The sequence below is a fragment of the Microtus oregoni genome, unplaced genomic scaffold (assembly GCF_018167655.1).
Source record: "Microtus oregoni isolate MIOR12 unplaced genomic scaffold, Mior012 000036F_ref0000092, whole genome shotgun sequence".
Classification (NCBI taxonomy): Eukaryota; Metazoa; Chordata; class Mammalia; order Rodentia; family Cricetidae; genus Microtus; species Microtus oregoni.
The window spans coordinates 19,260,358-19,271,880 of record NW_024543095.1 but is presented as its reverse complement, the minus strand read 5'-3'; the positions used below and the strand labels follow the sequence as shown (position 1 = coordinate 19,271,880).

Below are 11,523 nucleotides of genomic sequence, written 5' to 3'. Positions count from 1 at the left end.
GCAGTTGCTGCTTCTGATCTTTTGTTTGTATTTTAACAAATAAAGCTTTCCTGAAGATCATTGTGCAGAGCTAAGCCACTAGAGGCCAGGCAGTGAGGGCATGCACCTTTCATCTCAGGACTCAGGAGACAGAAGCAGAGGGATTTCTGCTAGTTTAAGGCCACTGTGGGCTACACAAAATTGATCCAGTCTAAAAGAGAAGCAGAGTTCACACAAAGGTGATCTCAGCACTTGGGATTCCATGCCTTTAATCCCAGTACTAGGGAGGTGGAGACAGGAGTGATATCGCTGGGCAGAGAGAGGAATATAAGGCAGGAGGAGAAGGGAGCTCAGTGCAGCATGAGGTTTGGTGGAGACAAGAGGCAGCAGGCAGTCTGAGGTGCAGTCTGAAGCAGTCTGAGGAGGCATTCTGGGGACAGGATCACCTTTGGGTTTGCGCATTAGTAGAGGTAACAGGTCTCTCTAGTGTCTGTCTGTACTGCTTCTCCGACCTCTCAGCTTTAACCCCCTAATATCTTACTCCAAGTTTTTATTAAGAACAATTAGATCTTGTGCTACGGCTGCTTAAGGGCCAGTCAGTCCTCAGCTAAGCTGTCCGGTCAATTTGTCAGCCTCAGAGGCATGAAGCTGTTTCTTCCTTCAGGCCTCCTGTGGGCTCGGTAGCCTTGTCTCTCACACAGGATGTAAGAATCCATACTCAGAAAAGCATTTGATGGTCTCTCTTGCGCAGTTGTATATGAAGCCCGTGAATGAGCTGCAGCAGTTCCTGGAGTGTGTCTCTGAGCCTAGAGGAGGGCTTCTTGACCTCTCTTCACTTATAAGCCTCTCCACCTGGAAGATCTGTGTAAATGTACAGGTTTACTTCCGTGTTCAAGTGTGCAAAAACATGCTTGTTTACACAGGTACAGAAAACAGATATAAAGTCAAATTTATTTACTTTCAAACAATTATTTGGTATGCACAATTTTACTGTTTACTAAAGGTGTCCTGAATGTGTTTATTTTTATATAAGGAGCTGAATTTGAGACCAAACCAGATTTCTCAGGGGATTTTTGTCAATCTGGGTGACCTGAGTTTGATCCCAGGACCCACAAGGTCAAAGAAAAAAATCTGACTCTTGCAAGTTGCCTTCTGCCAACCACACTCCCACGCACGTGCGCGGGGACACACACCCTACACATACATGCACACAAAATGAATAAATAAAAATGCAATACTTGTAAAAAGAGTTCGATGTCAGCTGAACGAAGACTCTATTTTTTACAATGAAATCACCATGCGTGTGTGTGCGCAGTAAAAACGCTGCCATTGGGGCTGCAAAGGTGGACGGGCAGGGAAGATCACTGGCAGCTCTTGCAGAGAACTGGAGTTTGACTTCCAGCATCTGTATCAAGTGGTTCACAGCTGCCTGTAATAACCTCAACTCCAGGACATCCAGCACCCACTTCTGGCCTCTGAGGGCACCCACACGCTTATGTACATATACATACACGCAGACACGTGCACGCATACATAAAAGTAAAATAGATCTTTTAAAAAATGCTGCGATTCATGGCGTACGGGGGTTCTGACGCTGAGCAGGGTGTTTCAGGCAGCCTGGCTGGTGGTGTGACAGAGAGCGTGTGCAGGTCAAAGCGTGTGAATATTGAGTTCGGAACCAAGGCTGCCGTGAACTCCAACGATGCTGCGTGGGCGAGCACTGCTCAGACACCTCAGACTCCACGTACATGTGGATCCATTTCCACCCATTGCACATTCAGGGGCCTGTCATCAAATTTTTGCAGCCCCCACATTTAGATCCTCAATGGCCATGTGACTCACGCTTCAAAAACAAGAGCAGAGAAGGGAGCCATGGCCATGCTTGGGTGGGTTCTCCTGAAACCTCCTGTGCAAGGACATGTTCCCAGGCCTTCGGAGGAGTGTGGGCCTGGGTGTGAATCTTGGCTTCGTTACTTACTAGTTGTGTAACCAGAGACACAATACTTAATCCTGTCCTTTCAAGTGTCCTTTTCTTTAAGGTGGCTATTGGAAAGGTTACCAGGTTATGTTAAGAATATTTACATATATTGATATGTACATGTACACGTACTATATCACAGTGGCTGGCATATGCAAACCTATGAAAATGACAACCACAGCCATTTGCTAATAAAGACTTCAGAGATAATGCCTCTCCCCCGCCCCGCCCTTGTTTCCCCCCACCCCCGAACAGCTGGTGGTTTTTGGTTGTTTGTTTTAATAGCAAACACGAAGCTGTGTTATGGTTTTGAATGCAATGACAGCTGCCAGTCCGAAGCACGGCAGTCGGTCTTATCTCTGAAAATAGTGTCAAGCCTCACCAGAAAGCAGGCTCATCCCACTGCCTTTTTAGTGATTCTCCAGTGCTTAGCATACCCCAGTTCTGTGTCAAGAGCATGTTCAACAGGCAGATAGGCTCAGAAACAAAGGAGTCTAGAAAACTCCCCCAGGATGTTCCTTTGGTGGTTTTTCCTATCCCTGGGGTCTGTCTGCCAGTGAAGAGCTACCCTTGCCAGGGTGGCATATTTTCCCGTCTTCCACCCGGCCTCTCCCATGGGTCTCCATGACACTCTGATGGCATTGTCAAGGCCATCTGCTCAGTGTTCACAGGAAAGGGAGCCACGCACTGTCCATCTGTACACTCATCCACTGTAAGATTACTAACGGTAGTCAGCCTTGACTGAGTTCTTCCTTTACAATGTGTAGTTTGTTAAGATTTCTCCAGATTATCTTATCTGTTTATTCCAACAACCCTGTGATCCACGTACTCCCTCTCACTTGTCAGGTAAGGAGACAGGTTAGGCGGGGGATATGCAGAACTGAATCTAGTTTTGCCAAGCACGTGCCAAAAAGACATTGAGTGATAAAAAATGATAGTTCTTGTCTTCTAGAGACTCAAGACTTCAGCAGATGTATACTATAAGCAATTAAAAAGCCACATGGTATAACATGAAGCTAAATATTAAAAGAAATCAATGTGGACTGAACCAGCTATAGAAAAACTTGTGTGATGAAATGGGTTTGTAGACTTCTGGGCAGAACTCTGTGTGGTAGGGAAGGTAGGTGGTGGATCACCCATATGTGGGCTTGGCAAGTAGAGAGAGTGGCAGCACCCATGTGCAGAACAGTGTTGGATTCTGAGCTAAGGTCAGGCCTGGTAGCGGAGTGGACCTTAGATACTTGAGAACAAGGTTCAAACCATCCCAGCATAGGATGGGAAACTGTTGTACATTTTCTAATGAATGTGATGATGTACTCAGAACTGTTCCTCAAGAGAGGGAAGTCTAGAGGGCTGGAGAGACGGCTCAACAGGTAAGAGCCCTGGATGTGCTTCCAAAGTGCTAGAATCTGCTTCCTTGAATCTACATGATGGCTCACAACTATCTGTAGCTCCAGTTCCAAGAGACCTGATGCCATCTTCTGGCTTCTGCGAGCACCAGTACACAGGAGATACACATACACACACTAAGTGCACACTCTCACGTATAAAACAAAGTCGATATTCTTTTAAGAAGAGGAAGGATGTGAAGGAGAAGAAATCTAGGACAATGATGAGAAGACTCTCTGAGCACTCTAGGAGTAGGCTGAGAGTCTGAACTAAGTTAATGGCAACACAATCAGCCAAGGAGACATGAAGATGAGGAGGAGGCGTCCCAAGGGAAGAGATGATGGAAATTGATCCTAAGTGATGAGGGAGAAAATGGAACTAAAGGATGATGCCTGATGAGCTGAGAAAAACAGTCAATGAAACTGGGACTTAAGGCAGAAAGAGGTATAGCCTTAGTTATTTTGTTTTTATTTTTGGACAGAGTATCAGACTGGCCTCAAACTCTGCATGTAGCTGAGAATGGCCCTGAATTCCCTATTCTCCTGCTTCCATCTCGCAGGCACTGGGATTATAGGCAATTGCCTATCTTAAAATGTTTACATTTAACCGCTGGAGATATCTGGATGGAATTTCAACTGCAGCAGGAAATTTGAGATTACAGCTCGGGGAAAGGGGTTAAATGTGATGCATGGGGCTGCCAGCTAACATTGGAAGACAGCTTCCTAGTGGGTAACTTATTTCTGCTCATTTTGGGAGTGAGGTACTGATTGTCTTTCTTTCAAGACTATGTTTCCAAGGATCTTGTATATTTCACAGTATAAAGAGGTCATTTTTTCATCTAGAGAAAAGTGAGCCATGTATCTTATTCAAGATAATTAAGGGAAGGTCTCCCTCTAGAGCAAAAGGCAGGTGCGTTTGTAGGCCTGCTGTACATCATTTGGCTTTAAAATGCCATCAAATAGCAGAGATTCCCCTATTTTGCTGTAGGCAGCCTACCCGATGTTCACATGAATGTATTCTGGTCTCTGCGGTACTGCGTGCACATGACTGACCTATGTACATGCCAGCAAATCATTCATACACACAAAATAAAAATAAATAAATCTCACCCCCTATAAAAATAATTTGTCAGTTAAGTAAAGAGGAAGAAGCTGAGGCCTGGCCAAACAGAGCAGAACTGAGGACCGGAGTTCAAGGCCCTCAAAGCACTGATCTATCAAAGGGGAACGAAACTTAACGTGGGGAAGAAGAGGATCGAGGAGTAATTGAGCTCGGTTTATCACTGGTGTGGGTGGACGGAGGGCTGATTCAAGGGCTTTCCAGATGGGAACCAGATGAAAGCATTTTCCAGACCTACTTGAGGGTGGACTTAGGAATGGGAGAGCCAGATCTCCTGGGGTACAGTCCCTGCAGACTTTTGCTCAGTGAGATCAGCTGAGATCTGTGCTCAGGAATTCTGCCCTTTCAAACTTGGCTCTTTCGGTCTGACTAAAATAGCTCCTAGCTGGGTCTCTGCCATCTAACACAAACCTCTTTGACCCATCTTTCAGACAGCTGGTGGGTGCTTTTGCTCAGAGGCACATCTGATGATATCATTGGTTTGCCAATTCAATAGTAGCTTCCCACTGTCTGCAAGATGCCCTGTGTTTCAATTACTCCCTGCCCCCCCACTACAGCATGCCAAAGGCATGTTTTTTAGGCATAAGTGGAGCTGGAATGCCACGGCTTCTTACATTTATGTCCTGAGAAGTCTTAGGAATGTGTTTACATGACTCCTTGTATTCAGAAGTCCCCTAGTGTGATGGTTTGAAAGAAAATGGTCCCCATAAGTTCATAGGGCGCAGCGCTATTGGGAAGTGTAGACTCGTTAGTGGGAGCGTGTCACTGGTGGCAGGCTTTGAGGCCTCAGAAGCTAAAGCCAGGCCCAGTGTGATTCTCTCTTTCTGCTGCCTACCAATCTGGATATAGAACTCTCTGCTACCTCTCCAGCACCATGTCTGCCTGCATGCCACCATGCTTCCTGCCATGATGCGATGAACTAACTTCTAAGCTGTAAGCGAGGCCACTTAAATGTTTTCCTTTATAAGAGTTGCCATGGTCATAGTGTATTCCCATAGCAATAGAAACCCTGAGATGCTGAGGCTATCAAAGCTCCAAGTGTCACAGAAACCTGACTCCACTTTACAAGCTCTAGCTATTTCCCCCCATCATACACCATTTTCTCATCTTCCCCCCACCACTTTCTCATCTCCCCCCACCATCTTCTCATCTCCCCCCACACCATTTTCCCATCTTCCCCCCACCACTTTCTCATCTCCCCCCACCATCTTCTCATCTCCCCACTACACACCATTTTCCCGTCTTCCCCCCACCATCTTCTCATCTCCCCCCACCATCTTCTCATCTCCTCCTCCACCATCTTCTCATCTCCCCCCACCATCTTCTCATCTCCCCCTACCATCTTCTCTTTTTGTCCCCCCACCGTACACACACACCATCTTTCTCTCTCCAGTCATGAGTTGTCTGAACACACTTTTAGAAGGTCCCCACCAAAATGTCTGTTCTTCAGCATGGGAAAGAAGCATGCTTACTGGGAAAGGCAGCCATTACCTCTTCTGTTCCCTCCCCTCCCTCTTCAAATTCCTAAGCTCTGAAGATGACCTGTCCCTGCCAATTTCCCTTGTATCTCTCCACATGTCTGCTCCATTGCCCTGGGACCTGCCGTCTGGAGAAAGAGGTGAGCCTGAGAAGCCTTGTCAAACTGATATGGAATGAGATACCACTGCTGCTCTCGGAACTGAGGCTCTATGGCTGTACACGGTCACTAGTGAGCCCTCTGTATCAATGCGTTTACAAGATGCTTCCTTAGAGATAATGGTGTGTTGATATTAGGATAAACCACATGAAAGTGCCAATATTTGACCATCTCTGGTGTATAAAAAGAGCAATTTCACGTGGTTTTATCTCATAGATTTGAACCAGGTCAATCTGACCTGTAGGTCAGTATGGTTTCCTACAGGAAGGAGCAGCAGGATTGGATTACTTGAAAGGAATAAAAGGCAAGAGCCTGGGGAGAGGGAAGGCTGGCAGCCAGCACAGCTTTCCAGTAAGGCAAGTGGGCGGGAGCCTGAGACGGATGCACTCAGAGCTGGCCACTGGCTCACTGGTCATTGTTTGGAGAGAAGAACACCCTGCTTTCTTTCCAAATCTTCCCTGTAGGCTTTATTTTAACAATAAAGGAGAAACCCACACACTTATCTATTTTATTTCTAAATCGTTCCTGTATTTCCTTTATTTTAACAATATAGGAAGTCCCCCCCCCCACACACACCACAGATACTTATCTCTGTCTCTTTCATTAAAACTAATGCAAAGGGAAGGACTTGATTTGCTTTCATTTTTCTCTGGTGTATTGAGATGGAGTTTCATTTGACCCTGCTGAAATGCAGCTTGCTGTGTAGCCCGGGTTGTCCTTGAACTCGTAGCCTCTGCCTCTCAAACTCTGAGATTTCAGGTTTGTACCACTATGTCTGGACCTTCATAGCCTTTAAAGATACATGGGAAGAAAGGGAGAGAGGGATGGAGGGAGGGAGATAGGAGGGAGGAACGGGGGGAAAGTGGATAGAATTGGCAAACAGTTTTCTACTGAGAATTTTAATAACAGACCTTTATTGATCTCATGAATAGGAGATCATCCTTCATTTATTTACGAGATCATATTTTAGGTAACAGCAGCTTTTATGTGGAACTCCTCGCACAATGACTGAAAAAGAGGCGATTGTTCTTACGAATTGGGATAGCGCTTAATTGCCAGGACCGCAAGTGAAAGAACCCGAGGCAGGATTGCTACTGAAGAAAGCTTGTAGGCCTATTAGTGCAGTGCAAGGCAAAGCCATAATTAGTATATTTTTCAAAGAAGTTATTATCAAAAGAAGATGTCACTAGGCCCCACCAACCCAATTTGTTGATCTAATTTAGCTAATAATCACTTTGCTGTAACCATTTTGCTTCACAAGGGCCACGCCAAACATCCTCCAGCAATTCTGAAAGGCATGCTGCACATTGGCCAAGACAGGACTTGACAAGCTTCTCAACCTTCCTGATGCTGCGACCCTTCAATGCAGTTCCCCCTGCTGTGCTGACCCCAACCAAAAAATTAGTTTGACAGTTATGAATCATAATGTAAATATTAGTGTTTTCCAATGGTCTTGGTCTTGAAGGATTGTTCAACCCCCAGACGGGTTGTGACCCACAGACTGAGAAGCACTGATCTATAGCATGACAGGAAAGACTACGAATCTAACGTGAAATCTAAAATTACAGCCCAGAATGTCTTTAGGGAAACTGAACCATTTCCAAGCAGCAGTCAGCAATATTGCTTTAAAAACGAGAATGATGAAGGACTGATGCCCTTTGGGGCCGCTCCATGCACAGAACTTCTGTTGTCCCCATCACTTAACTTCCTTCCCGCCACCCTGCTGACCCTCCAGGCTGGGCACTGTTCGTTTTCTTTTCAGACACAAACATCCAGACAAATGTCCCATCAATAGCATTATCCCTGCAGTCTCTACCACTTGTCAGGCACAGAAATGTCCTCCTGTCACTGTTGTCCCCAAACGTGCTTGGATATAGTACCAACTGATGCTGAGTGAGGCAGGTCCTGCTGTCACACCAACTGGGGCTGAGGGCCCACAGAGAGCCTCCTAACAGGAAGTAGTTCCTCTCTCCTTAGCTGATCAGTCTAACCCCTCCATTCCTTCTTCTCCGCTTCCATTAAAGATTTAGAATCCCGAGCAAAGTTTAGAGAAGACACAATCTAAACTCTGAAGATCCTAAGCAGTGAGTTCAAGGAACTGGCCACTGAATGGAAGACACCTTGGGGACTGGCTAGACCCTGAGCTGTCTGGTACCCGTGGAATGGGTTTCAGAATGTGCATTTCCAAAGAGACTGAACAGGAGGCACTGTGGTGCAATTGACTGGGCCTTGAGTTGGCAAGACAGGGCTCTCATCTCTTGTCTGCTATGAAATGGCCAAGAGGCCTTGGGCAAAGCATTTTCTTTTTGAGGCCTGCCACCATGTCTTCATTCCCAAGTGGTAACAGATAAGTAATCCTCAACAGTTCTTCCTCCAGCGACATTCGACACGGTCCCCTGGCTGTCTCATGATCTTGCCAGAATTTGGGGGGATCTTATAGGGCAAAGCTGGGACTCCCGGCCCCCTTTCCTCTTTAATGTCCATGTCCTCGTTTGAAGAGCTTGACAGTATGAAGGAAGAGAACATGGGTGCTCTTTAGCTTGAGCGTTTTCTGTTCCTCCACATAAACAGGTAGATTTGGAGCTGTGTGTTTGTGTGGGGGTGTGTCTCAGTCAGCCTCCCCAAAACTGTTCAAACATTTGTCAAACAGAATTGAATTGGGTGACTAAAATGTCATGCCCTCTAGTCCTCTCTCTTCTTCTGACCTTTTTGTGCCCCCTCCCTCCTTTGTCATAGTCCAAGAGTTTGGGCAGGTACCATCTGGCGCAGACTGGAGAGCCAGAGCTTTAATCCACCTGCCTGTGAAACCCATCCAGCTCTGGGAGACCTGAGCCAAGCCTGGTGACAGAACCAAAGGTCAGCGTTCCTTCCTCCTTTCAGCAATCCGCAGACAAGAAAGTCCCGCAGAGGGCCGAAGACAGATCCACTTACGCAGGGCGCACTGGAGCCTTTTTGTTTCTCTGCTGCTTATATTTTGGAAGCTCCAGCGGGAATGTGGCCTGAATTTAAACACGCGGAGGCGTGGCCGCTAACAGTGAGCACTTTTGTAGATTCCGGCAGCTTCTTCTGCCTTCTCCCTCCCGTGGCCTTGAATGATCTGCTGTTTGCAGACAATCCCCTTGTTGTGTGGCAGAGAGCGGGCAGCGCCTGGCTCCCCCATTGTCTCTTATCTGGGCAAACAAAAGCAGGCTTCTTAGGACAGAGCTCGGTACAGATAAAAGGCTGATTAAAGTCCCCTTTGTGGTACAATTTCATAGGTCTGGCTTGGGCATTATATTTGATTAACCCCAGCCAGTTATTACATGGTGTTTGATAGCGATTACAGCTGTGCCCAGCGGCTGTTAGCTGGGTGGAGCCAGACTTTGAACTCCTAGGGAACCACAGACTGAGCTGGCCATCAGCAAGTGGAAACTGATGAATCTCTCTCTGGCCCCTCCCTCCTTTCAGTGGCTCCCTCTTCCTCCTTTGTATCCTTCTTCCCAGGGAAGCATCCAGTAGTTCCAGTTAGTGCGTTCTTCCTGACAGACAGGAAGGCATCCAGTGAGAGCCATCCCACAGCGCATGCCAGCCCACAGCTCTTTCTTGGAGCAGCTGCCAAATAAAGAGAAACTTGGAACAGGTACAGTGCTTAGATGCGTTATGCTATCTTGGTGTCCTCAGCTCAGACTCTCTGTTTCCTATGATTGGGCCCAGTGGCTTCTCCTTGTGCCTGTTGAAGAGGTTAAAGAAACCAAATGAACCCCGTTGAATGTCAAGTCTGCCTGTTATTTGTTCCTCTACTCCTCTGTCCTTAGTAACTGATACTGAGCTCATGACCATCCCATCGGCCTTGTATGACGTCATGGGATGCCAGCCTTCTAAGAATAGACCCATAGCTAGTGTTGCCTCTTTCTTGCTAATGCCCTCCCTTCCTCCCCAGTGACATGGACTATGCTCTGCCTATGTGTCTTCCTGAATTTCCAGTTACCCCCTGACCCCTGCTGCTTCCCCCTCCACCACGGAGCTGAAGAGCCTGGTCTATAACTTTGTACCCATCCACCCATCTAATGAGAGTGGAGGTCCCAGGTCCAAGTCTATACTACTCCCTACAGTCAACCTTTCCTTGGCTCTGGCAAGAATCAGGAAGAGGAAGCCAACATCGGTATCGGGAAAATCCATTCAAGGGTCAGTTGAGTGAAACACCCTGCAAAATTCCACATGAATACCTCCCTCCTCCTCAGCATACACTTGAGACTTCACCACACTGTGCACAAAGCCCCAGAGTACCCTGAGCTGCGGAAGCTCATTCAGCACTCTGCCTGGCTTGGGTGCAATAGCACTTTTATATTTTCAATGTTTATTAACTCACCCTTATGCGCTTTACCAACTCAGTTACCTGTTGGGCTTCGCACTTGGCTTTTTGAAGCAGAGACTCTCCCCAGGACTTGGGGGATTCTCAGCGAGACTTGGCTGACTGGCCAGTGGACACCGGGGATTCACCTGTTCTGCCTCCCTAACACTAGGATCACAAACATTGCCACACATGTCCTGTCTCTTGGGTTCTGGGGACCAAACCTGTAATCGGCATAATAACCAGGCTAGTTTAATATGAAACAGCAAATGTTAGTGAGGGGATAGCTTACAACACCAGGGATCCAGCGGTGAGCAGGAGAAACAAAAAAAAGAGGGCGGTGGGCTCACGCTAGCCAGATTTATATGTAAACATTAGCCCGAGGCGAACACGCCCCCTTAGGGGGCTGGGCTATCCCTACACAAACTCAAGTCCTCAAGCTCACTTGCCAACTGCTTTACCAACTAAATTGTCTCCCCAACTTTAAAAGAATTTATTTGAGACAGTCTCATTTTGTAGCCTAGGATGGTCTTGAACTCATAAATTCTTCTTTCCCAGCTTTCCAAATGCTGCGATTACAGGTATGAGGGACCACATCCAGCTATCTTAGGCATGTGTTATGGTAGAAGAAAGCTGGTTGGCCTGTGGGTAATTATTTATATTCATTCAAACAATGCCCAAGGCACACAGAATGCTTTTTCTCCTATTAAAATGCCTGCATTCCATTACTTCACAGTTATGGACTTAGTTATGAAGCATCACAATGGCGGGATTTTCCCGCCCTTTCTACATTATAACCAAATGTGAGTCAAGAGGCTAGAACTATTACTACTGCAGGATATATAAGGTAAAACATGGATCAAGGGAGGACATAGAAACTAGGAAAAATGGTGTTGCAGGGCTGAGGAGATGTATTACTGGGTGGAGTATTTGCTGTGCAAGCATGAGGACCTGAGTTCAAATCCCCAGCACCCACATGAAAAGGCAGATGTTACCCTCTAGCATCTGTAACTGCAGCACAGGGGTACCAAGAGAGGCAAACTCCTGGCTTTGCTGGCAGTCAGCCTAGCTCCAGATCAGTAAAGAGACCAT

The 11,523-nt window shown here is 46.7% G+C and overlaps 1 pseudogene; it reads left to right on the top strand.

Annotated features, from left to right (window-relative positions):
- The first annotated feature begins 1,551 nt into the window (after positions 1-1,551).
- LOC121432836 overlaps positions 1,552-11,523 on the top strand; it is a 48,383-nt pseudogene continuing 38,411 nt past the window's right edge.